The following is a 25,873-nucleotide window of genomic DNA, read 5'->3' as shown; positions in this document are numbered from 1 at the left end:
GTGTTTACCTTCTGCAGTCTCGATGGCTCCAGGCTTCACACTGGTGGCGAGGGGAGAGGGGAGAGCTACAGATGGCCGCATTTGGTCAGGGTTCTGCAGAGAAACAGAACCAATAGGACGTATATATGAGGAGATTTATCACAGGATCGGCTCAGCAACAAGTCCCACGATCTACCACCTGCATGCTAAAGAGCCAGGAAAGCCGTTGGTGTGATTCAGTCCGAATCTGAAAGCCTAAGAACCAGGTGCTCTAGTGTCCAAGGGCAGGAGAAAGTGGACGTCTGAGCTCAAGCGGAGAGCGTGGAGTGGTCCTTCCTCCACCTTTTTGTTTTACTTGGGCCCTCGACAAATCGGGTGACTCCTACCTGCACTGGTGAAGGCAATCCTTACTCAGTCTGCAGACTCAAATGCTAATTTCTTCTGGAAACACCCCCACAGACACACCCAGAAATAACGTTTTACCAGGTGTCTGGGCCTCCTGGTTAAGTTAACACATGGAATTAACTTTCCCGTACACTGTATAAGCTCCCACTTAATCCCCGTTGCCAGGCTCCACTCCTGACCTCTGGACTTGATGTTCCTGGCTCCAGAGACTTGATGCTTTAGTCTTTCAGAAAATAAAACTCCAGATGTTTGTGGGGAAATGTCTGCTATGGGTCCTACAGGGAGACTTCCACACTTTATTTTTTATTTAATAACTTTTTTTTTAATTGATAAAAGACAGAGAGAGAGAGAGAGACAGAGACACAGGCAGAGGAAGAAGCAGGCTTCCTGATGGGGGGCCCAATCCCAGGACCCTGGGGATCACGCCCTGAGCCGAAGGCAGATGCTCAACCACTGAGCTACCCAGGTGTCCTGACTTTCACACTTTTAACCAAATCCCCAGTTTTATCTCTCCTCCTCACCCCCACCCTCCATGCTTTTGGTACGTCGAGTCCCTGAGCCGTTCTGGGGTACATCTGAAGTACATTCCGAAGTAGTTCATTTGCTGAGTGTCTGTGAACGGCAAATGTACCTTGTCTTTGTTTTCCCGAAATTACTTTAGCTTTGCTCTGAAGGATAGTTCAGCTGGGTATAAAAAAAAAATCCCGACTTGACAGTAATTCTTCTTCAGGGCGTGGTGGTGATCACTTCAACAGGCTTTAGTATATCTTATTCTTGATGAGTTCGTTGGCAACTTAGCTGTTTCTCCTTCGTAAGAAATCTGTGTTTCTTCCCCGAAGCTTTTAAGACTTTTGTTTGTTTTTATTTATCCTCTCAGGTGCTTGGTGTGCCCTGTTTGTCTGAGTGTTCATGGATTCAGTTCTGAAGATTCTGAGCCACTTCCTCATTGTTAACCTCAGAATCCCAGGGCCTAAGTGTAATTTCCTGTTTTCTACTATTGGAATTCTCAGTACATATGTGCCAACTTTTCTTTATCTGGCATCCATGACTCTCAACTTTTTTCTCATATTTCCCTTCTTTTGACGTCTCTGAATTATTTTCTTGATATCTCGGTGTTATCTTCTTGGTCAGTGCTACATTGCCGATTTCTAATTCACAAACTGTTTCTTCTAGGTAGCATTTATTCTACTCATTGAGGTTTTAAAAAAAATTCAAGGCCATATTTTTCATTTCTCATATGTTTTTGAAAGATTTTATTTATTTATTTATTTGACACACAGAGAGTATACGAGCACACAGGCTGCAGGCAGAGGGAGGGGTAGAAGCAGGCTTCCCACTGAGCAGGGAGTCTGATGCAGGACTTGATCCCAGGACCCTGAGATAATGACCAGAGCAGAAGGCAGACACTTAACTGACTGAGCCACCTAGGTGCCCCTCACTTATATCATTTTAAATTGGTTCTTCCCTATATTCTTCTATTTTGTGTTGATTGTCTTCTTGGTTAGTTTACCGATGTCTGATGGTTTTAAACAAATATACTTTGTAATGTCTTCTTTGATTGATTTATTATTTCAATTTCTCCCATTTGTTGTTAAATTCATTGGCTGGGTTTCACGGCATTAGTTTCTCTAGTGTGTTTTCAGTTTACTTTCTAAAGTCATCTTGAGTTGATGTTTTCTGTTTTATTTTGTTCCCTTAACCCCTATAACTGCCTCTTTTGGGTTCACAATTCAGAACTAGGTCATACTTCAGCAGACTGGGATTGCCTCCCCTGCGGGGGATTGCATGAGGCTGATGCGGTCAAGGTTCTGGTTGCGTTGCTATCTGTCCCCTGCAGGTAAGAGCTTCTTTTCAGCCCTCGTTGACAGGGTGAGAAGCTCTCTGCCAGACCTGCTCTTGCCTCTGCAGGCTCCCTGGTCCATGCAGCAACTGACTCAGCCTGTCTCGCTGCCGAGGCTTCAACACCCAGTGCCCTGGCTGGGGAAGGGGTGTCTCTGGCTTCTCTGCCTTCTCTAGTCCTGAGTCTGGGGCTTCAATTTCTGATTCTTATTGGGAGTTCCTGTTTCCTTTGGAGATCCCCAAATGCTTGTCCTGCTTTAGGGCTCAGCTGTGCCCTTTTAAACATACACACCCCAGTGCTGACAGGAGTCAGGGTGGGGTGGCCCTGCATGAGCTAGCAGACAGGACCCTGATGTCATGCCTCACACCCCACTCCAGCTTGTCTGTGCTCGGTCCCTATAGCTCTGCTGCTTTCATGTAGCCTCTGCTTCTCCCTCTGTCTGCCTCCAGGCTGGTCCCCGCACGTCCACTCTTCACATTGTCAAGAGGTCCTGCCCTTGTTTGGAAGCTCAGAAACGTGGCAAGGCTTGGTGGTCCTCAGGACAAAGCCCTAACCCTTTAGCAGGCTTAGCACCCCTCTGTTCTGGGGCAGCTGCTCTCGCTCCCCCCCCCACCAATGCTCCCCTACTCTTCCTGTCCTCATGTGTGAGATTAGATGGTCTGGCTTGTGTGGCCAGTCCTGTCCTGGTGCTTGAGCAGCACGTCTCCCACCCCGGGCCATGAGGCAGGGACGGATGTGCCCCATTCCCCTGTGAGCACTCCGGAGCCAGGTGTTCCTTCTCTTGGCTCTGGGGCTGGGCGTGGGGAGGTGCTCAGTAGTGTTTATTCAATTAACGGAAGGAGGCTTAGTGATTTGGCCAGCCCTGCCATCACGCACATGTGGTTTCTCAGCCCCACCACTAAGTTAATCTGCCTCTGGCAGGGGCAGGGGTGGGAACGGGCCATGGATCAAAGTCTTAACCCGGCACCTGCCACCAGCCAAGGGAAAAAACAGCTCTTCCCTGAAAGGGGAAAAAAAGATCAAAGGCACCAAATGTATTGACGGAAAAGCCATCTCTGTGAGAAGGCAGAGGCAGTGGGTTCTTAGCAGTTATCATAAGAAGAAAATGAAAGTCAATACCCACCCGGAGAAAGTCAAATCTTGCACAGCCTCCAGTGGCTTCCCAATCAATGCAAACCTCTTCCCCGTTAATATTTCTCCCAGTTAAGAGCTTTCACTCCTCAGATCCTTATTCACAGATCCATTTGTCCGGGCCTGCCGCGTGCCCTGTTGTTCATAAAATATACGTGCATGCGGAAGGAGGAAAGCCCGGTGTTCATTCAGCATACCCTGGGGTCCCTGAATTACAAGAAAAACAATTTCCCCTACAAAATGAGGATATTACACTACAGGGTGATGCCAATTGCTCCCAAAAGAACTTCTAATGGGGGTGGGGGGGCGTCTTTCCTTGCTCAGATGAAATCTCACCACCAACACATGGAAGGCATGTGGTCAAACTGTCGGTGAGCGAGTGGACAGCTGCCTGACAAAGGCCACACGTTGGCCCCCGTGGGGTCTCACACCAGCTGCTCTGTGTTCCCCGGTGTGAGTCTGGCCAGGGTGGGTGCATGTTAGAGGTCTCACCCAGCGTGCTCCTCTGCTGTGGTCCGGGGGCTCCCCAGGGCAGACAGGGTTGGCTCAGGTGGACTGTGCATAAGCACCCAGCTGACCGGCATCCACAGCCACACCAAAGGCTTTGCCTGCCAGGCTCTGCTGTCCTGCTGCCCCTGGGTGCATGGAGCACACAGTCACATTGGGGCTGCTTTCTGGGTGCATCCCCTCACACTCGCTGATGGGCTTGCCATGCACAGGTGTTTGCATCTGTCCCCAGGAGGGAGCTTGCTGGGACACCGAGTGTCCTTTGCCCCCATTCTGTGTCACGCCTACAGGGGTGGGGTGGGCAGGGAGCAGCTCACAAGCCTTCTGAGGGCCTGTGGTGGAAAACAGCACCCAGCACCCCCATCAAGGGGAATCGAGGTGGAGGGAACCTGTGCAGCAGCACACGGTGGGGTGGGCGTGGCCTCTGGGGAAAAGGAGACCTGCTGGTTTACAAGATTCAGGGAAAGACAGTTCAGGTCAATGAGGGGGGGAGGGGAGGAAATTAGGTGCCACTGTGGAAAGCTGGCCGTGTTTCTCTTTTCCTGCCCCTTGTACAGTTGCCCGAGCTCCCCACCAGCCCCCACGCCCTTGCTTCTGCGGTGTCACCCCCAAGTGGGGAGAGTGTTTCCTGCCACGCCAGCTGTTGGGATGACTGAGCGAAGACCCAGCACCCAGCTCCGGGAGGGGGTGAGCCCACCGTGCTGATCACCCTGCTGTGGCCTGTGGCAGTGGCCACCTACTGCTCCCCGACGGCTCTGCTGCCCCCCGTTAGAGCCAAGGTCAGGAAGGCGGGGTTGGCAGGGATGCTGGGTGGGTGGCGATCCCCGTCCCCAGAACCCACGGTACAGCTCCTTCGTCCGACTGCTCTCCGCTCCTGCTGACCAGACTGATTCCCTGGTCTTCGTAGGTGAGGAAGGCACCTCCCTGGACCTCTAGGACTGGGGCTCCCTTGGTGGACTTTGGAAGATTCAGGAAGCCTTGCCCTGGGTGTGTTACTTGTCAGGGCCCCATTCGTTTCCCTGCAGACATGGCCAGTAAATCTGCTTAGAGGGGACAGGCTCATGGGCTTAGTTTGGGGGGCCCATTGGGGGCTGCTCAGAGTAGGTTCTGGGGACAATGAAACGTCCTGCAAGGTGGGCGCCTGGCTGGTCTCCTGGAGACCCAGCTGCAGCCCTGGCCTCCTGCCTCCTCCTGGGGTGCTCAGATTTGCTTCTTGGGGGCTGCCAGGACCAGCCTGCCCCCTCCCCATTTCCGGCATCCAAGGCTCCTGAGGCCCTGGCTGCCTGTGACAGGAAGCCTCGTGATGGGAGGACATTCTAGGGCAGGTGTCCCTGCTGCAAGGCCTCCCTGGCCATTTGCAGACGATCCCATTTGCTGCAGCAGAGGGCCATGTGGGGGCCGTGGCCAGGATAGTGACGCTGAGTGCAGGGACTCCGTGGAGGAGGTTTCTCGGAGGGGAGGAGCCTCTCAGAGATCCATGGTGAGGTTTGCTCAGCTATAGTTTCTTTTTTCTCTTTTTAAAGATTTATTTATTTATTCATGAAAGACACAGAGAGAGGCAGAGACACAGGCAGAGGGAGAAGCAGGCTCCCTGAGGGGAGCCCGATGGGGGACTCGATCTTGGGACCCTGGGGTCACACCCTGGGCCAAAGGCTGAGCCACCTGGGCGTCCCTCAGCTACAGTTTCTACTTCATCTTGTGAGTGAAAGAAAACCACAGGTTCCCACAAGGCGCCAGGTGAGGGTTGCTGAGGGCTTTGCAGGGATGGCCCCAGGTTTCCTTGCGGGGGCTGCTGGTTAGGTGCCTTTGGGGGACCCCCTCTCCCAGGCAGCTGCCTATGGTGACATGTCTGTGGGGAGCGGGGTCTGCAGAGGGCTTGGGTGTGCAGGTTCCCGGAGGACCCCCACCAGCCACCTCGAGCTGTGACCTCCAGTCGTGTCGGGGGGTTGCACGGCGGGGAGCAGCTGGAGCCCCTGCTCCCTCACGGGCCACCGTGGGGCTGGGGTCTACGGGGAGAGTCTGCGTGTGACCCCTTCCAGGCCAGCAGCCTTCCAGAGCCGACCATTCAGGTTTCTTCCCTTCTAGTGGAGGGTGATCATCTCTGTGGAGTGAGATCAATTAAGCAGCAGAAAGGAATTACTTACGTCTTGGCACATAAGGAGGCTCGGGCGTGAGTGTGCAGCCGTTCCAGAGCCAACATGGGCCCAGCAGCGCGGGAACCAGCTCTCCTCGGGCAGGGACGGCGGAGCTTCCTCGTGGACCCAGTGTCCGGCCTCTCTTTCTGGATGCACCTTCCCGCCTTCCCTGGTGGACCGTGACCGTGGACCGTGAGCCGCAGGCAGGAGTTCAAGTCCGGATGGGTCCCTGCCTCCCCTCCTCTTTGCCCCTTCAAGCAGCCTGGAACGAAGATGAGAAGGCGGGAGCTGGAGCAGCCATCCTGGGCTGTGCGGGTAGCAGAGCGGCTGACGGAAGGAGTCTGGGTGCCACATGCCCTGGAGTCACACGGGGTGTGTGACTGAAGCTGTCCTGCTTGTGCTCCTGTGTTTGGGGTCCCTTTGTTATAGCAGCACGACTTGTGCCTTAGGGGCCCCCCTCTCTTGCATATGACCCCTGACCTCACCCTAAGGCTGACGTTACTTTAAAAACCTTTGCTTCCGACTCCGTTTTCCAAGGCCAGTTTACCAGACTCATTTGCTGAGACAGGACAGCGAAGGCGGCCAGTACTGCACTCTTCTAACGACTCCCCCCATTTTACTTCCCTCTGCGGTCTGGCTTCTCTCTCTGCACTGGGGCTGACAGCAGGGCCTGTGCGAGGAGCCCCCCGAGACCGAGGCCCCCCAGGGCAGCGAGTTCCGGAGGAGGGCGTCGGGTGGAAGGTGCAGGGTGCTTGGGCTGCAGACGCCTCGGCCTGGCGAGCTCCGCGCCTTGTTGAGGAAACCAGGGCTGGCCCGGATTCCAGAGAATGAACCGGCGATCCCAAGGGGCATGGCCTTTATATTGTGCACTTTTGTTTTTAAAACATTACAGGCCTTAGATCCGCTGTTTCTCTTCACCTTTGGTCACTCTGGCTCCAGGCTGGAAACTCATCTCCCACCTCTGTTCCCGTCTGATGGATGTTTCTGCTCATCAGAATCATTTCCTGCTACGTGGCACCTCGCCCCTGTTCCAGGAACCAGTGAGGGCAGCAGGCGGGAGGCCGGCTCGGGTGACCCTTGCCGATCCAGCTTCGCTGGCCAACCGTTTGTGGGTGATCCCTCGCTCAGCCACAGGCCTCCCAGAGACCCTGCTCTTTCCTGGTCATGGAACCAGCAGCTCAGTGACTGCTGTGGGGTTTGTGGGTGCCAGGGAACCATGTAGGTTCACCCGGACAGGCCCCCGCAGCTCGATCTGGCCTCTGCGGGCCTCCCCCCGTGAGGACCTTCACCTGGGTCACCTGCTAACGAGGATGGGGGGGGGGCTCCGTGGACACCTCCCTGGCTGGGGGCGAAGTCTCAGGCTGGGGGCCCAGGGCAGCATGTGGGCTCCACTGTCTGGGGGCCGGCGCGAGGCTGGGGGGACAGTGGCTGACTCTCTCCCAGCTTGCTCTGGACCCTAGGACTTGGGAGACAGCCAGGGGGGTCTGAAAGGCCAAGGACCCCTGGGCAGGCATGGCCGTCCTTAGGGGAGCTGGTGGCAGTATATGGACGGAAAGGCGAGTGCCAGCTTCGGTGGGCCTCAGGCCATCAGGGCCACCCCTGAGGGTGATGGAGGAGTGGGTGCTGTCCAGGTCTCCCCTGGGGCCCCAGTGGCCCGCGAGGTATCACAGACAGCACCGCTGACCCGGCAACGTCGGCAGACCCCTGAGACTTCCAAGACATGCAGGAATAAAGGCATGAACGCTTGAGTGGACTTTCGTCCGGCACGACCGGCTTCCCCTCGTGTCCCGCTCCTTCCACTCTGCTGGTTCCAAAAGCAAATGAGCACAACGTCTGTGAGCAAGGAAAGTGGAGACTCCTGGCTGGTTCAGGGTGCCTCCTCCCTGCGGCCCCACAGGCAGTCCCACCGTCGGGAGGCCCCCAAGAGATGCTGACCGACCGGGCCTCAGGGCCCCTGCCTCCCCCTGCCAGGGGCTTGGTGTCCTCGATGGTGCAGTGCTGGCATGAGTCACACGCAGCCAGACCCCAGGGGACAGGACCCCAGGAGCGGCTCAGCTCCCCAGGTGCTCCCTGTGCAGGTCCGTCTGGGTCCACGTCATGACGGAGAGCTGGAAGGTACAGGCAGCTGTCCCCAAAGATGAGAGGGCAGGTCCCCCCTCTCCGCAGCAGCAACTGCCCCCGCCACCCAGAGCCACTGGCCTCTCAGTCTCCCCTGCCCCGGGCCCGTGCCCCTCGACACTGGAGGGGACAGATGGAGGGCACAGCCAGGGAGGCCGGGGCACGGCTCCCAGAGGCGGGCCGAGGGACAAACGTCACCCGCGGTCCTGGGATGCCCGTGCTCCAACCAGTCGCCTGCGCCTCCCCGAGGCCAGGTGTCCCTGCTGGCCTCCAGACCCCGTCCCGCAGGTCGCTTTGAGGGCGGCTGGCGGGAAAGCAGCCTGAAGAGCCACCCCAGTCCTGTTTGGGGAAAGCAGCTGTGTGGGCCTGAAGGCTCGCAGTTTGGATTCACTGGAAGGAAACCGGGCCATCTCCCCCTTCTCAGAAGTTGTCATTTATGCAGAGATTTCCTGGAACTGCCAGCACGTCCCCCTCGGGCAGATGGCCTCGTAATTACCCTCCGGTTGGTGGCCGCTTGGCCTCCCCTGGGTGCCTGCTGGCCGAGCAGGCGTCTGAGCGCTCCCGGCTTCCTGGAAGTCCCCTCACCCCCCTCCCCGGGGAGGGGAGCCCGCAGCCCGGCTGGGACCCGCCCCGTCCAGACGGATGCTCGGATGCTCGCGGTTTGGAATGTGACAGACGTGAGCGAGGCGTCTTTTTCTGCTTGTGGCAAAGGGGCTGCAAAGTGAAGAAACGTGCCAGCAAAACCCACGGGTGTCTATCCGACTGAGTTGGGAGGGAGGGCGCCTCCCTCCGCCAGCTGGTCGCCTCGGCCCTCGGGGTTGTCGGGCACACGGTCATCAAGGGACGGCCCGAGGGACGTCGGGAGCAGAGCGTCACGCAGAACGAACGCACTAAGCCCAAAACAACCACGAAGGTCCAACGGTTTTAGTTTTTTTTTTTTAATTTTTATTTATTTATGATAGTCACAGAGAGAGAGAGAGAGAGAGAGAGGCAGAGACACAGGCGAAGGGAGAAGCAGGCTCCATGCACCGGGAGCCCGATGTGGGATTCGATCCCGGGTCTCCAGGATCGCGCCCTGGGCCAAAGGCAGGCGCCAAACCGCTGCGCCACCCAGGGATCCCCGGTTTTAAATATTTTATTTTATTTTATTTTATTTTATTTATGATAGTCAGTCACAGAGAGAGAGAGAGGCAGAGACACAGGCAGAGGAAGAAGCAGGCTCCATGCACCGGGAGCCTGATGTGGGATTCGATCCCGGGTCTCCAGGATCGCGCCCTGGGCCAAAGGCAGGCGCCAAACCGCTGCGCCACCCAGGGATCCCGGGATCCCCGGTTTTAGTTTTAAAAATGACCCCAGGACCCTCTGCCGTGGGGCACGGCCACGGCTTTTCTCTGCAGCCTTCGCGGCCGCCCTGGTGGTCCCGGTGCCAGTGTGAGCCCACCCTCATCCCCCACTCGTGCCCATCCCGGTTCTTCTAGATGCTCCACTGTGTTGGACAGACCCTGCCCTGTGGGTCCGACCCGGGGTCCCACTGCCTAGGGGACACCCGGGGCTGTCCCCCGCATCCACCGCAGTGCGGGATGGCCCACGCAGGGTCCTGCTGACAGCCGTGGGCTCTCCGGAGATCTCCCCAGAACGCACTCCCGGGGTCGCCGAGGGTCCGACCCTGCTGGCCCCTTCCCGCCGTCTGAGAAACACCCCCGCTCACCGCTCAGACGGGAGGCTGCTCATTCCCCCCAGGCCAGGCCAGGTGCGTTGGGCTGATTTCATCACTTTTGTTAAATTCAGAGGTAGGGTAGGCCGGCCCCCTCACGGGCTGGTTTTGTCTATCGGAAGCAAAGCGTTTTCCTAAAAATCGGTTTAGATTTGCGGTTTGGGAGAGACAGGGCTCTCGGAAGCTGCTTCTCTACTCATTCCCATGCAGATTCCCACAGCCTCTGTGCCCACAGTGTGGCTGCAAACCCGAGCCGCCCCCGCGGCTTCACCCCAGGCCTCTGCACCCTGTGGGGACGTGGTGGGGGGAGGAGCCCCCAGGTGAGCCGGCCCCAGGGCCCATCCTCATCCCCCTCCTGCACAGAGGTGCTGGTACCTAGAAGACCCAGCCCAGGACGACCCCCACCCAGGAGTCAAGAGGGGAGCCCCGTGTCTTCCCGGAGCTTGGAGGGGCTGTGTGCGCGCCTCCCGGGTCCAGGTGCGACCCTCCCACCCTGCTCCGCGCAAGGACATCTGAAGGTTGAGGCTCACTCCGGGATCAAGATCAGGGGGCTGCGTCCCATGATTTGAGGATTCCGTATTTGTGAATTCTCTTATGTGCTAAAAGCATTTGTCGCCTGAGCGTCACTACTTGGAGCTTTCGTGGACATCCTCGGACATTCGCAGGGAGGTGGCAAGTTGGATGTGCACGTTCCAAGGTCGAACGAGTGATGCTCGGCCTTCCTCAGGCCACTGTGAGCAAGCGTCCTATTTGGTGTAGCTAGTCCTGCGTTTCTAGCATTTTTGCTTCCTACAGAGTGGGAAGGGCCTCACCTAGAAAATCCGGGTGTAGCTAAGCCTCCGTCAGGGGTGAGTGACGGGGCCGTCGGCCGGGAGTTCAGTGTAGCGCGTGAAGTAGGGGGTCCTTAAGCAGAAGTGCCCATCGAACAAGGTCACGTAGGGGTCCACTGATGACGATGCGACCGGGGACTTTCCGCACGGAGCTGCCCTTCCCGGGGAGCAGCGGTTCAGGGTTCTCGAGTTCGGGCCAGGCAGCCACCTCACAGAGGCGCCCCTGCTGTGAGTATCGAGGACGGGCTCTACCTCAGAGAATACTAGAAAGCAGAGCTGGGGAAGTCAAACTGTGGCCCAGCTGCTGAGGAGCCCGCCTGTGTGTCAGAGCCTCGGGGGCTCCCCAGGTGAGCTGCCAGCAGAGACGGCTTTGCATTCGGGGTGTTTCAGTGGGTGGACGTGGTGGGTGGGGCCCCAAAGCCCCATCTGAGCCTCTGCCTTGCCAGCACCAGCTGCAGGAGCTGACACCAATTATTTGCTTTTTCTGTCTCCCTTTTGGCTCATGGGGCTCTCGAGACCGAGTCCTGGCCCAGGGGACATAAGCTGGTCCCTAAGGGGTTCCTTTGGTTCTCTAAGGTGGGGTCTCCAGCTGAGCTCCATCTCTTCCTGCCCAGCCTGGAGCTGAGAGCTGCTTTATTCACTTTATTTTTTACTTTGCAAAGTGGTTTTTTTTTTTTTTTGTTTGTTTGTTTGTTTGTCGATGCTTCTTCCAGATTGGCCCCAAGACCGCCCGTGGATGCCTGAAACCATAGTACCAAGCTCTGGATATATTGTTTCCTCCTATACATGCAGACCTATGGGATTAGTGACAATAATCACTACCACAATTGTAACGATATGTGTAATGAAAGTCTCTCTCTCAGCTCACCTGGTGGGGCTGTGCCCACTTTCTGCTGCTTATGCCCACGTGAGGTGATAAGGCGCCCACGCGATGAGGCGAAGCCAGGTGGGTGGCGCAGGCCACGCGCAGCTCAGGCCCTGCTTGTCGGTTCTGGCCACGGGATGCCACACCTGTCACCGATCTCCGAGGTCCTGATGGGTCTGCGCTGCCCCTTGCACAACCTGCCTTCTGGAGTCACTGGGTCCCGAGCAGCTGGACTCCTGGGTTCCGGTCCTGGCGCGGCCGCCCCGTCGCTGTGCTGGAACGTGCGGGGTGCTGCACCCTGGCGCTGGGATTACTGTGGAAGCCCTGACACCGCAAATGCTGTTGGACACGAGCTTGGCGCTCGGTGAATATCTGGAGGGTAAAGGCTTGCCTCTGGCTGTCATCGTGCGTGTGCAGCGCCAGGGCCCGGGAAGGGCTTAGAGCTGAGTTGGTGGGAAATGCCCCATCGGGGTCCAGCGGGGGCCTGGATCTGCGGACGGGTGGGCCTGTGGTGGCCTGAGATGCCGCTTGGGTCTGATTGCTGCACCCAGAAACTTCCTCTCTGGCCCTGGCTTGCTCACCTCTTCCTTTCCCACCCTCACTGCTTTCTTTCAGCCCCAGGGAGCCACATCTTTTGAGCTGGAAGGAGTCACCTTCACTCTCCCTTTGGGGGGAGATGCAAAGGTCTGGTGGATCAGGCCTTGGCAGGTGGGTGGCCTTGGGCCTGCCCGATAGCCCTGCGGCGTTGGCTCTCGTCCTGGCCCTCGGCTGCCTCCCACCCTCTGGGGCTGGAGATCCAGTGGAGGAAATGAGGGCCAGAGGGACGGAGGGAGGGACGGAGGGAGAGAAGAGGCTTTGCCTTTGCGCTTCTGGAGCCTTGGGGGTCTCTTCAAGTTTTGTGAATTTGGAGCAGGGGAGGGCTCTGTGGGCCATTGTGCTCAGGGGCCCCAGGGCATCATGAGGCCCCCGCGAGGACCCCTGCTTGTAGCTGGTGGGGATGAGAAGCCGTGTTGAGGGTCTCCTGAAGACTCTTGGGTGCCGACCGCCATCCCTCTCGGCCCCACATTGTCGGCCAGCACCCAGGATGACAGATTCAGGCCACAGCCCCCAGGGTGGCCCGACCTTGGGTCTTGAACCTCACCCCTCCTGGGGGGAGAGGGGTTAGCTGGGGGCAGGCCCGGGTTCCTCCCCACCAGTAAGTGGATGGGATGGCGGGGAGCAGGGCACCTGCCACCAGAATCTCACCTCACGTGAGAGGCTTTGCAGGAGCTCAGGTCCACTGCCGGGACAGGTAGGGGCTTCATTTTTTGTCGCAAATGGAAGAAGTTCATAGAGACACCCGTTACCTGCATGGCCCCGTAAACACACTCCTGACACCCTTGAACGAGCATCCTTTTGACTTTGGGGGAACCTCTCAGAGATGCCTGGTGAGGAGGCATCGGCCAGCACCTGCTGCGTGTGGGAGGGCGGGACTCCGAGGTACCCAGGGAGGCGGGAGCCGAGGCGGAGACCCCGTGTCCTGGTGACTGCGTGGTTGACCCCCTGTTCCACATCCGTTCCCACACCGAGCTTCTCAAGAGAGGGAGAGATCTCTGCACCCGGCTCACCCCGGGGTGGTCGTGTGCAAAAGGGCGCTCTGGAGGCGAGGCGCCACCTGCGGTGACAGGGGGCCTGGAGCTGGAGGAAGGGTCGGGATGGATGCACCCTGTAAGGCCTGTGCTCCCCTGAACCACCCACCCCCCAGTGTAGGGGCCCGGCTTTCCCGGCTCCTCCCCGTGAGTGCTCCGTGGCGGCGTAGACACTGCGTGCGCGGGAGGAAGATAAGGCGGGTGCCAGCAGAGCCGAGGTGGCCGGCCCCCCGGCTGCCAGGAAACGGGAGGCTCCGGCTTCGTCATCTTCGTGAGGGGGCTGTCCTCCCCTGGGCCTTGTATTCCTTCAGTGACGGAAGCAGAGCCCTTGGGGTGGAGTCTGGCCGGGCCTCTCAGAGGTGACGCCCCCGCTTTCGGGGCCCCTAGTGCACGTATACGTATGTGAGAAGCCAAAACGGGGTTTCAGAAGCTGTGGCACATCGTGTTTACATTTAACGAATTAGCTTTTAGCACACAACAATGAAATGCCACGTAGTCGTGCTATTCAAAATAAAGTCACAGGGTTTACGAAACACATCACTTCATGATGCATGTGGCTCACGGGGTCAAGCTTCCAGGCGCCAGGGGCCTCTCGTCTCCCTTCAGTCCTGATGGGAAGCTCCGAGGCTTCCTGGCGGAGGGGAGCCCCTGCCCGGCCCCAGGGGGCACCCATCCCTCTGTCTTCCCGCTGCTGACCAAGCTGCCGAGTTCCCGGGCCAGCAGTTGTGCCCCCGGTGAGCTGGCCGGCTGGACTCTTGCACCACGCACAGCGGTCCTGCTGGTGCCCCCCGAGGAGCAGCATGAGAACTGTAGGGGGCTGTGTCCCCGCGTCCACGTCCTCCCACCCAGAACTATTTAATACCTTATGCAGCAGAAGGCGGGATCACGTTAAGGATCTTGGGGGGCAGGAGGAGTCTGTGGGGATTAACAGGTGGGCCCTACGTACCGTCACAGGTGCCGTTAGAGAAGGAGGCAAGAGGAGAGCAGAGAGAGATGGGGTCACAGCCGGGGTCACCGGGGGCCGCCAGGAGCTGGAAGAGGCAGGAGGGGGTGTCCCCCAGAGTCTCCGGAGGGAGCACGGCTGTGGCTAATACCTGGATGTCAGACTTCCGGCCTCCAGAACTGAGAGAGAGGAAATTCTTATTGTGGCAAGCCCTTTGTTCTGGAAGCCCCCAGGAAACGGACCCGGGCATTTTCATCTTTGTGCTTGTTTCCATACTTGGCTCGCCCCCTGCACCCCGGTGTCCTCCTGCTGGGCTGAGCGCATTCTCACGTGTCCTCTGTGACCTTGCCTTCCTGGGACCCCCGAGCCGTGGCTGGCAGGCCTGCTGCACACGGGGCACCTGCAGATCGGGTTGACGTGTCTGGGGCACAGCCTGGCCATCGGGCCTTGGAAAGCTCTCCTGCAGATCCCGGCTCAGTGGTTCAGGCCCAGGCGGTGCGTCCTAGGGGTGGTCGCCCCTTCGCTGGGAGCAGAGGCGCCGAGCCCGCCTGGCCCGTGTTTGGCGCAGTGTCACTCTGTAGACAGCAAGTATCTATCGGGCAGACTGAGCGCACCCTGACGAGCGAGGCTGTGCTAACACCTGTATTTTAGTTTTTCTGGACTTCCTGGGACACGGCTGAGCCACCTTGAGCACACACAGAGTAAAGGCTGTCCCTTTCTTTCTTCCCTATGTTTGGACTTCAAAAGTGGTAAAACCACCCAAAGAAGCTCAGGGGATGCAATTGCTTAATGATTCTTGTTTGCTTAGTCGCCTGACTGGGAGGATAGAATAGTGGCCAAGGTCCTGGCAGTATGGAACGGAGCTGCCCCAAAGCCTCGGCTCAGCAGCCGGCCATTCCTTCATTTTGATTTGGGAGTGGAGCTGTCAGCCCAAGGACTCAGACGCCCCGGGGACCCTGCCCGGCGTGGCCACCTCGGCTGTGAACCGGGTAGCCGGTGAGACCATGAGCCTCTGTGCCCCGATGGGGTGCTCGGTGGTGGAAACCGCCACCCTGTCCCAGCAGGAAAGCCAGTGGTGTCCGCACGCTGCGGTCAGGGGCTCCCGTCCCCTAACATGTCTTGGCCGGAAGGGACCAAGTCTCCAAACAGCTTCTGGGTCAGGCCACAGTCCGCGAAAAATGCTCTCACCCCTCCTCCCTTTGGTGACTTGCCTTAGCTAAAGACGAGAACCACATTCGCGATTGTGCTCGAATCATCTTCGGGTGCTGCTTCCCTGAGAACTCCCTCCTACCTGGCAGCCATTCAAGGAGAAGAAGAGAACATCCCTCTGCGCCGGCTTTATTAATTAAAAATGTTGATTTGGGGCACCCAGTGGCTCAGTGGTTGAGCCTCTGCCTTCAGCTCAGGGCCTGACCCCGGGGTCCTGGGATCGAGTCCCACATCCCAATCCCCTCAGGGATCCTGCTTCTCCCTCTGCCTGTCTCTCTCTCTTTCTTTCTGTGTCTCTTATGAATAAATAAATAAAATCTTAAAAAAAAAAAAAAAGAAAAGTGGATCTTCTCACATCTGAGTGCTATGTTCACAGGCTCAAAACCCAGAAGGCACCCGACCCTACCACGTATGCACCTTGTCCAAAGTCTCACACCTGATATGAACACTAATTCCAAATGGATCGCAGGTTACCTGTTGAACACGATACCATAAAACTTCCAGGAAAAAATAGAAGGGCGTCACGATCTACGGCGAAGCGTTTTTTAGACTTGCCACAGCAAAAGCACATCCGTCAGAGGGAAGATTCTACGCCAGACTTCATTAAGATGAAAAACTTCTGCTCTAGGAAAGATCTCGTGTGGAGGCTGGAAAAGGCAAGTTACAGACAGCGACGCGGTGTTTGCAGACTGCGTGTCCCACGGAGGATTAGGGCCGAGGCCACGCCGAGAAGTCTCCACCGTCAAAGCAAACGGGACAGGGCGCGGGTGGAAGGCGCGGGTGGAAGGCGTGGGCGGCCGCAGAGGGTCTGCAGAGGGCGAGCAGGGCTCGGCCCCTGAAGCGGGTACTGCGGGGGGGCGGGGTTCGCCGTCGGAGTGGCAGGCCCACGGCGGCGAGCACACCAGGTGTGGGGGCCGTCGGCAAACGGCCGGTGGGAGGGGACGGGGTGCGGCCTCTCTGGACAAGCCTCCCCGGGTTTCTTACGAAACCAACGTCGGCCTTTCTCCAGGAGGCCTGAGGGCCGTGTTCACCCAAACAGCGCACACGGCGCTCACAATCGCCCGAACCTGGAAGCACCCCAGAGGTGATGTCCTTCCACGGGGGTGGGCGGCTGAGCCGACCGCAGCCCTTCAACCCCCGGCGTCGTCCACGGACGCGGCGCGGGCTGCGGCTCGTGCGACAGCTTGCCGGGTCCTCGGAGAACCGTCCTGGGAGAGGAGACCCGTGTCCAAGGCTTACGGTCCGCGCCGCCCAGTTTCCAGCCATTCTGGAAGTGGGGCGATCGCCGCCGGGCAGGGCCAGGGAGTGGTCTCCAGGGGTGTGGCGTGTGGGGCTACCGTGGGTCAGCGGGGTCGTCACGTGGAGCCTCACGTGTTCCAGAACTGCCTGGGACCAACGTCATGCACGAGTGTGAGCGCAACTGGTGACATCTCTTGGGGTCTTGGGGCACAGATGCCTGCTCCCTGCCTGACCCCAGCCTCACGTTTACACTCAGGCTCCTGCAAATAAAGGTGGTTATGAAAAATGTATCTTGAGGCCCGGGGGGGCCAGGGCGGCCTTTCCCGACCGGTGCCATGCGACACGGGCCGAGAGGCACCAAGCACCCCGGGCCCGGGCGGGGAGCGCCTGACCGCTGGCCTCCGTCCACACCGCTGTCCACAGGCAGGGGCAGAAGGAGCACGGCCGGGGTGGAGCTGGGGGCCCGGACAAGTGACCTCCAGGCTGGCCCTTTCCACCCGATCCCGCTTCTCGTTGGCGTGGCTTTACCCCCTGGACACCCCCAAGGCCTTGGCCCTTGAGAGGGGAGCCGAGCCCTTATTCCTGGCAGGACGGGAGTCGACTCTGCCCTAAATAGAAATACCATTCATAGGGAAGCATTTACCATCAATGAATGGGAGAGGACGGTTACGTAACCCCTGTAAAAATAGACCGACGCTGAAATGTGCTCAAAGGGCCGGAGGGGAAATCTCCGGTTAAGCTCCTGATGAAACAGACTGGCTTCTGTCCCCGGGGATCCTCGGGGCCGTTGGGACAGGGACGATTCGGCTTGTTTCCCTCTGGCCTGAGAAGGCGGCTGGTTGTGTCGCGCAGCAGCGGCTGGCTAAGCCTGTCCCCGGTGGAAGGAAGGCAGGCTTGGCGACCCGGCCGCTCCGGGACGGTGACGCTGTCCGTTGGCGGTTGCTGTCTCTGCTCCGGGATGCCTTGTGTCGCCCGCTGATCCAGATCCCCTCCGCGCACCTGTGCGGACGCCCCCTTTCGGGGCTGCAGGGCAGGGAGGTGGAGGGTGAGCACGCTGAGCAGGGGTGCGACTGACCAACTCGGGTCCCGGTGGGGTGGGTTTGTGGGGCACCAGCCTCCCCACTCTCTTGGGTGACCCTTGAGCCTCCTGCCACCCGCCCACTGTCTCGTGTCCCCTCCCCACCTGGCTTGTGTAATGCCGACGACAATGCACCAGGGGCTTTTGGGCCTTCGCAGCTGGGACCCCCGGATGCTCATGCGGCCCCACGAGGAGGCTGCTGTTACTACACCCATCTTACCGAGGGGGACACTGAGGCGTGGAGAGGCTAAGTGGGTCACTGTGGGTCACCCCCAGCTGGGGTCTGAGCCCCAGCAGACTGGATCCAGAGTCCAGCTCTTCAGATGAGCGCCCCTTACCTGGGGAAGGTCGAATGTGCCCCGGGACCCAGGCTGGGTGCTGGCAAATGCAAACTCCTCCCCTGTCCCCACCCCACCCCACCGCACACGCATGGCACTCTGAGCTGCTCCTTCCACGTGTCTGTTTTCACGCGTGCGCACCGGCTGCCTGGGGTGCTCACAAGCCTCCCGCCTGCCTGCCCTGCCTGGTGGAGGCGGCGAGCTGAAATGCTGCTTCCGGGCAGCAAACCCAGAGCTCACCCACAGGGGCAAGGTTGTGTGAAGCGGGGATGCCAGGAAATAAGGCAAAGATGGAGTGTGGGGGCGCAGGGTGACCTCGTGACCCGGAAGGGGAGGGCCTCCCCGAGAGCAGTGTGACATGTGAACACAGACCCGAGGGAGGTGGGGAGGCAGCCACCCGAGGAGGAGCCCTCGAGTGAAGGGAACAGCACGTGCAGAGGCCCCGGGGCAGCGGCAGGCTCAGGCCTTCGGAGGCTGGAGAGGGGAGGTGGGCATAGAAGGTTCTGACGGCACCTGCCTCGTGGTGTCCAGAGACTTCACACCAGTGCACACCCCCCAGCAAGGGCAAGTTTCCTGGGGGCAGGGAGGAAATCCATGGCAAAGGGCCACCAGGAAACTCAGGGGTGCTGGAGGCATCCTACATCTCGATCGTGGTGGTGGCTGCGTGGGTTTAGACATCTGTCAGACACGTGGATTTGCGGTTTACGTGGGTGTGGTTCATCGTACGCAGATTGTACCTCAGTTTACCACGCACAGAAGAGGACATTCCTGAGGGTCACTGAGCTGTGGGCAGCAGGAGCAGGTGACCACGCCAGCCCTGGGTGCCGGCTCCTGGTGCAGCACCTCCAGCCAAAGCCCACTCTGTGGGGACATTTCCAAGGAGCCGGGGACGCAGCCCTGCGACGATGGCCAGTGCCCCGGGATGCGGCAGGTCCAGGCCAGGAGGCAGGCTGCCCCTCACCTGCACTTACAGGTGAGCATCGAGGGGAGGGTATGGGTGTGTGCGTGTGTGTGTGTGCATGGATCCCCGGGGAAGGGGCCCCTTCTTCTGGGGCTCGGACCCCGAGCAGGTGCGGTGCAGGGGCTGCTGGGAGAGAAAGTCTGGGGAAACTGGAGCCTAGACGCAGCTGGAAATGGGGGTGCTGTGGCTGGAAGGAGCCCCTTGTCCCGGAGCGCTCCTCAGAGGACACAGAAGTATAGGAGAGGGTGCCCACTGTGGGCTTGCCGGGGGGCGGGGGCAGTGCCCTGTCCGCCCCTTGAGCCCCCCCCCACTCCACACAGAGACCAGGATGCTGGCACCAGCACGCCATCATCTGCCAGGAGACGGCCCAGGAGGGGCGTCTGCCAGCAACTCAGGCCCGGGGTACCGGTGACGCCCCCCCCTGCCCCCACCCCAGCCACCACCGCCCCCCAAGAGCCCCGAGTTTCATGCTCAGGTATCACTATTACCTAACCTGGGGTCGAGTTGCACGGACGGTTTTACAACGGGCGTATTTCCCAGGATACGACCCTAGGAGCCTTGCCTCACGCGCTGTGTCTGTCCCTCCTCCAAATCGCTGAAGAATAATCCAGCAGGTGGACCAGCAGGTCACTGGAGTGACCAGGGTACACAGTGTGCTTCGGGGTGGATTCATTCAGCAGCCACGTCCGTGTGTCAGCTGCGTGGCACGCGGCTGGCCCGGTGCTGGGTCACCGACAAGGAGCAAGTCCCCAGATGCGCCCGTCTATCACGCGCTGCCGCTGCCGGGTGCTGCGGGGGGGCCGCGTGACGTCTGGCTGCGCCTCGCCCCCGGCAGGAACGTGCCGGTAGGTTCAGGGAGGGTGTCCGCAGCCTCGGGCCCTGGCGGAGCCGGGTGGGGGTGCTGGCTGCGCATGGCCTGTCTGGGGCACGTCTACGTCTAATCATTGGCCTATTCCAGCAACGCTGGGCCCCCTTCCCCGCTCACCGCTGCGCACAGTGCAGGGGGGCAGGGGGGTGTCTTTGTACGTGAGACGGCTTTGCGCCCAGCGCCGACGCGCTTACCTGAGATCCCTAGGGCTGAGGCGGCTCCTGCTGAATGCCGCCTGCCTGCATTCGAAAGGTCTCGATGCGGTTCTGTGCTGACGTGACCGTTGTCATGTTCTGGACTCAGATGTTCACGAGGACCCTCTCTAGACCATGGTGCCGGGAGCGTCTCAGCGGGCACCGGGGGCAGCCCACCCCCTGCCCTCCTGAGCGGAGCTCCGAATCCTGAGGCTGGCGAGCGTGACCCCATGCGGCAGGGGGAGGCCGGCTCCCCGGGGCAGCACCGTGCCCAGGCCTGCTGCCCAAAGACACAGGCCCCTGCCCTGGTGGGCGGCTCAATGGCAGGTGGAGAGGGCTGGGTCCCGAGCTTGGGGCGGAGGTAAGAGGGGCTCTCCTTCAGCTTCCCCTTCTGCCCCCACCAGCTAGCTGCCCACTGACCGATGGCTTTGCCAGGGCTCTCTGGGAAGGGCTGTCGCCAGGGAAGGGGGCCCCCGGGAGCTGGTGACTGAGGGGACAGGACACTATAGGTCCCAGGCCACCTGGCCCGAGACAGCTGCAAAGTACAGGAAAGGCCTTGGTGTCCTTGGAATCCCAAGGGCCTGCCGTCACGCCTGGCCCAGGCCTGGCACCAGGGCACTGACAGGCAGCTGTGTGCTCGGGGTGGCTCCTCCACTCTCAACACGTTCTCCTGACGGTGCAAGCCACCACTGGACGGCGGGGACAGGCTGCCGTGCGGCAGCAGCTAGTCATCAAAGAGGGGCCTGCCTGCACCCAGGCTGCCCCCTGTGTCAGGAGGCCGGGCCTAATTCCCCGTAACTCCCCTGCCTTCAATCCCAGCCCCCCTTGGGACTGGCCTCGACCTAAGGAGTGCAGCAGGAAGGAGGTTCTGAGGTTCCTAACCCAGGCCTTAAACTGGAGCTTCCACTTCCTGCTCCTTGGAACCCGGCTGTGCTACTGTGAGGCCAGCCAGGCAGCCTGGGGAGCCCCATGCGGGGTGGAACCAGGGCCCGGGGGCGTGTGGGGAGCCCCACATAGGGTAGGACTGGGGTCAAAGGCATGGGGGGAGTCCCACTCAAGGAGAACCGGGTCTAGGGGTGTGTGGGGAGTCCATGGGGGGTGGAGCTGGGCCGGGGGGCCTGTGGGGAGCCCCATGCACAGAACTGGGGCTGGAGGCCCATGCAGGAGCCCCACGCAGAGGAGAACCGGGGCCCCCAGCCAGCCCCAACTTGTGGCAACATGAGTGAAGCCCCTTTGCACCTTCCCACCACCTCCGCCCCCAGAACACCAGGGAGAGCAGGAGAGTCCCCAGATCAAGCCACAGAGTAGTGGGGCACATAAATGGCCGGTTTTTCTTCTAAGTCTCCGAGTTTCGGGGTCATTCATTATTGAGCAATAGGTAATGAAACAGAAATGGATACGGCAAGGCTCTTAAAAATGCAACCTAACCTAGGATTTCAGGTTTTGCTAATTAATAATTCCAGAAGTGAGTCAGCCAGGGTCTGGGGTCTTGGGTGCTGACAGCCTGACCCTCCCCTCCCCCCCGCCACCCTTGCTATTAAACGGTGATTCGGCTGTTGAGCCTGAACCACCTTCAGAGGAATCATTTCTGGAAAGGACCCCGGGGCCCTGGCGCCGTCCCCGCGAGCGAGGCCGGTTTCTGTTTCTGTCAGCGTCTCTCTGGCCCGTGTGTCCCCTGGGGAACTCTTCCTCACCTCAGGCAGGTCGAGGGAGGGCACGTTTTCCGGTGCCGCTCCGGGGCTTGGAGGTCAGGGTCACCCTGCCCTTCCCGGGGAAGCCGCCGCACCCGCGACCTGCTGGCCGGAAGCTGGGACTTCCTTGCTGGCCCTGGTCTGGAGGCGGTGACGTCCTCCTGGCGCACGGACGGCTCGGGGAGGGTGGACACCCAGGCATTCACACGAAAAGACTGTCATCTGGTGATTCTAGATGTCAGACCCAGAGGCTCTCTTTTCTCCAGAAGGTTCTTTGCAATTGCAGACTTGCCGGTCCGTTGAAGACACTGCACAGCAGGCTCCTGGGCCTGCAGCTCCGGGCCGCTCCCCAGCGGCAGGCTGGGCGAGCCGCGTTCCTCTCTCCTCTCCGAAGGCCACGAGGGAGCAGAGCCACGGGCCGACCCCGCGTGCCGGGTGCGATGAGGGAACCATCTGGCTTCCGTCTGGTTGCTTCCCCGCATGGGTGACTTTTCCAGCTCACCTGCCACCCACCCGTCCTCTCTGAGCCAGACACCGGCTGCCCCTTCTGCCCTGGGGTCCTCGCTGCGGTCAGGCCTCTCCCGGGGGTGCAGCAGGGCCTGCCTCCTGTCCACCTCCCTGGCGTTCGGGGGGCGTGACAAGAGCGGCCCAGGGACGGCAGGGCCCCAAGGGCCGGTCTGGGGTCTCTGGAGCACTTCTGTGTTGGTTTTCCCCTGGAACCCCGACCAAACCACTTAGGCCAAGTGCTCCCAGTTTTTAGGAAGCGTGCAGGGAAGTTGCCACATGTGTCATGGCACAAGGCCCCACGACCGGATGGTGGCCGAGGGCCGCCTGAGCCTGGCATAGCTCTCGGTGCTGTGCCCTTCACAGCCTTGTGCCCAGGAACTTCTGGGGTGCGGGTGGACAGGTTGCCGATGCTAATGCACTTGTGCCCCAGACGCCGAGGCTGGCCTTCCCTGCTGCCCTCCACCTGGGCGGTGGCAGCGGTGGCCCTGATGCCCAACAGCCACGCCGGGGCAGTGGGGTCGTGGGCCCGGCTTGGTTGTGAGCCGGGAGAGCCCTCTGACCTCCTCACCCTGCGGTGGAGACTTTGGACATCCTCACAGGGTGGTGTGAATGTCTGGGGGGCCAGGGGCAGGCTCTGGACTCCGTGGCTGAGGGGTGGGGACTGTCGGACCCTGGGACCCCGGGGCACCCGGGAGGAGCCAGCCCAGCTTCCACCTTGTGCCTCTTCGGTGGCCCCAGCCTTCCTCTCTGGTGAGGACGGTGCATGGTGCTCAGCTGTGGGGCGGGGGTGGGGGGGACCCTGTGAGGAGGGACCCTGTTGAGGTCGCTGCCCGAAGCCCCGGGGCTGGTGGGGAGCCAGGCTGCCCACATCGTGCATGGGGGACCAGCTGGTGCAAGACAGCAGCCGGGGGGAAGCGAGCACAGACACAGCCTCCCTCACACACACTCTGATACACACGTTCCCACCCCCAACGCACGCTCACTCACCCCTAGCCACCACGCACACCAGTGCACAGCAGGATCCACATTCCCCCCTTTTAGACTGCTCCCTGTCCTGCCTCGTCCCCACTCTGGCGTCCTCAGAGCCCGAGGGTGAGGAGGGGTGGGTGTCGTGGCTGCCCAGGGTGTGGGTGCGGTGCCCAGGCTCACGGGCGGCTCCCACCTTCTGCAGGCACTTGGGGTCAGGCCGCCTGGGGTGTGAGACCCCTGCTGCTGCTCCGGCCTCAGCCCTTCTCCCAGGGGCTGGGCTTCCCCCGCCGCCTCCCCCGCCTGGAGCCCGACCGCAGGACCCTTGCGCTGGCGCGCCCCGGGAGCCTGGCCTGCCTTCCAGAGGGCCCTGGAGGAGACGCTGTGGCCCGGCCCCATTCCTTCCTCCTCGCTCGCCTCCCTGGGACCCTGAGGCTGCACCCACTTCACCTCTGTTTATTATTGTTTTAAAAAGTACTTCTTTCCCACAATTCTCCTACACTGGAAGGAGTTTTTACTTGAACTCTTAAAATATATTTACTACTGGCCCAGGGTCAGGTGGCTGACGGATTCACACGGCAAGTGGGATCCTGAGTCAGTGGGAATCCGGCCTTTTGGGGCGTTTACACACACCCCTCCAGGCTTGGGAGGCGGCGACAGCTCCCGGGGAGGCGGCCGGGCCGGCTGAGCTGCAGCCCACGGCCCATCTGCTCCGAAGCGTCTGGGAGCCGACAGGCGCGCCTGCACGCGGGCCCCGGGCATGTGGTGACGGCATGTTCAGACCAGACTGTCACGGAGCTGACAGCCCAGAAACACACCCGTACGGAAACGAGACGGGAGTTTGTTGTTCTCTCCCAGAGAAGAAACTCGGCAGCAGGTGGCCTGGTGTGGCGTTCGGGGACGTGGGGCCTGCTTGCGCTAGCCTGCCGCTTCCTCGTCCTCCATCGCTGCGTGGGTGTCACCTTAAGGTCCTGAGTGGCTTTGGGGCACCAGACATTCAAAGTCTGGGCACACGTGGCTGGGCCTTTGGGTGCCTGTAGCCGGCCCCCGGGCACCCTCTTCAGATCATGGTCCTTCCTCCATGCGCCCTGGCGGCCGGATGCGTGGCCTCGGGGCCTGGGTCGGATGCTCCCTGCAGGCAGCTGGGGGTTAGCAGGGAGGAAGCACTTGGGGCTAGGAGGGGAAGTGGATTGGCATTTCACCCCATCTTCCCCGGGGGGGGGGCATTTATCAACAACCTCCCACCTCCCTGGAGCTTTGCATGATTTCCTCGCATCTCGGAGGGCTGCAGGATCGTCCCATTCCAGAGGTACAGAAATCGAGGCCCCGAGAGCCCGTGGAATCTCGTGACTGGCCAGGAGAGCTCCACGACTGGCAGGGTGGGTGCAGGGGGGCAGGAGGGAGACCCTTCCCCGAGGGGAAGCAGAGAGGGCCCAGCGGCCCCCCGAGGGTGCCCAGCACCGGGCCCCTTCCTGGCCTCCCCTGCCTCAGCCGCCTCCTGTGCGCAGGGCCCGCAAGTGTGTTCCTGCGGAGCAGATTCAACGTGAGCGGCACCAGCATCCCCGTTCAGAGGCCAGGCTGTCCCCAGGGAGAGGAGGGGCCCCCAGTGGGTCCCACAGGAAGCTGGTCCCGTCACTGCCCCGCGGATGTGCATTCCAGAGGCCCCTTGGAGTCCGGCCTTGGAGCTCCCAGGCCCGCGGCCGGCTACGTGACGGCCCGCGTGTGCACACTCCCGGCTGCGTGTGGGTGTTGGGTGTGCACCAGCCCGGAGTGCAGGGGCAGCAGCGTGTGGACTCGCCATTGGAACAGAGCAGCAGGCAGGGCCGGGGCCTCCCGATGCAGCGATGAGGGTGCCGTCCCCTGTGCCGCGCAGAGCCACTGCCGTCTGCGGCGCCCCCCTCCCTCGGAGTCCCGGTGGCTCGGGCTCGGGGGGCCCGGCGTGGGGGACGGGTGCCGGTCCCCAGGAAAGCCTGTCACCCAGCACCCAACTTTCAGCGGCTGGGATTGTTTTCAGACTCGGGTTTTAGGGCTCTAACAGGTTACGGCAAATTAATCCAGCAGGACAAATCTGCCCGCCTTTTCTCTCCTGAGGACGATGAGGATTCTGTCTCTGGGGAAATAAAAACCAACACAGGGAGAACCGTAGAATGTGCTGGACTTCACCTGGAATGTTTCTTCTTCTTCTTCTTCTTCTTTTTTTTCTTTTTTAAGATTTTATTTATTTATTCACGAGAGACCCAGAGAGAGAGGCAGAGACGCAGGCAGAGGGAGAAGCAGGCTCCCTGTGCGGACCCCGATGCAGGACTCGATCCCTGGACCCCGGGGTCACGCCCTGAGCCGGAGGCAGATGCTTCACTGTTGGAGCCCCCCAGGAGCCCCTGCCCCCGCCCCGCGCCCCCATTTGACTTCTGAACAGTTAATGAGGTGAGTCATCTGAGTGGTGGATTTGGGGATTTGACCACACCCAAACTTCTCATTCTCCCAGAAATGCCTGTGCCCCAGTGGCCTCTGCCTCCCGGAGCCTTTCCTGTGCAAACAGATCAGCCCCAGGCCCCGGAGGCTGGGGAGGTCACACCCTCCTGGCTACTCCTGGGGGGTCAGTGGAAGTGAATGCCCCTTGATGTCATCCTTCCCCTCCCTCCTCCCAGGCCAGCCGCCTAGGCCTGCCCACACCTGCAGCCTCGGCAGATATCCCCGTGTGGTGGCTGGACTGTGGTCTCTGCCACC

The sequence above is a fragment of the Vulpes lagopus genome, chromosome 20 (genome assembly GCF_018345385.1).
Source record: "Vulpes lagopus strain Blue_001 chromosome 20, ASM1834538v1, whole genome shotgun sequence".
Taxonomy (NCBI): Eukaryota; Metazoa; Chordata; class Mammalia; order Carnivora; family Canidae; genus Vulpes; species Vulpes lagopus.
Note: the sequence above shows the minus strand (reverse complement) of the source record.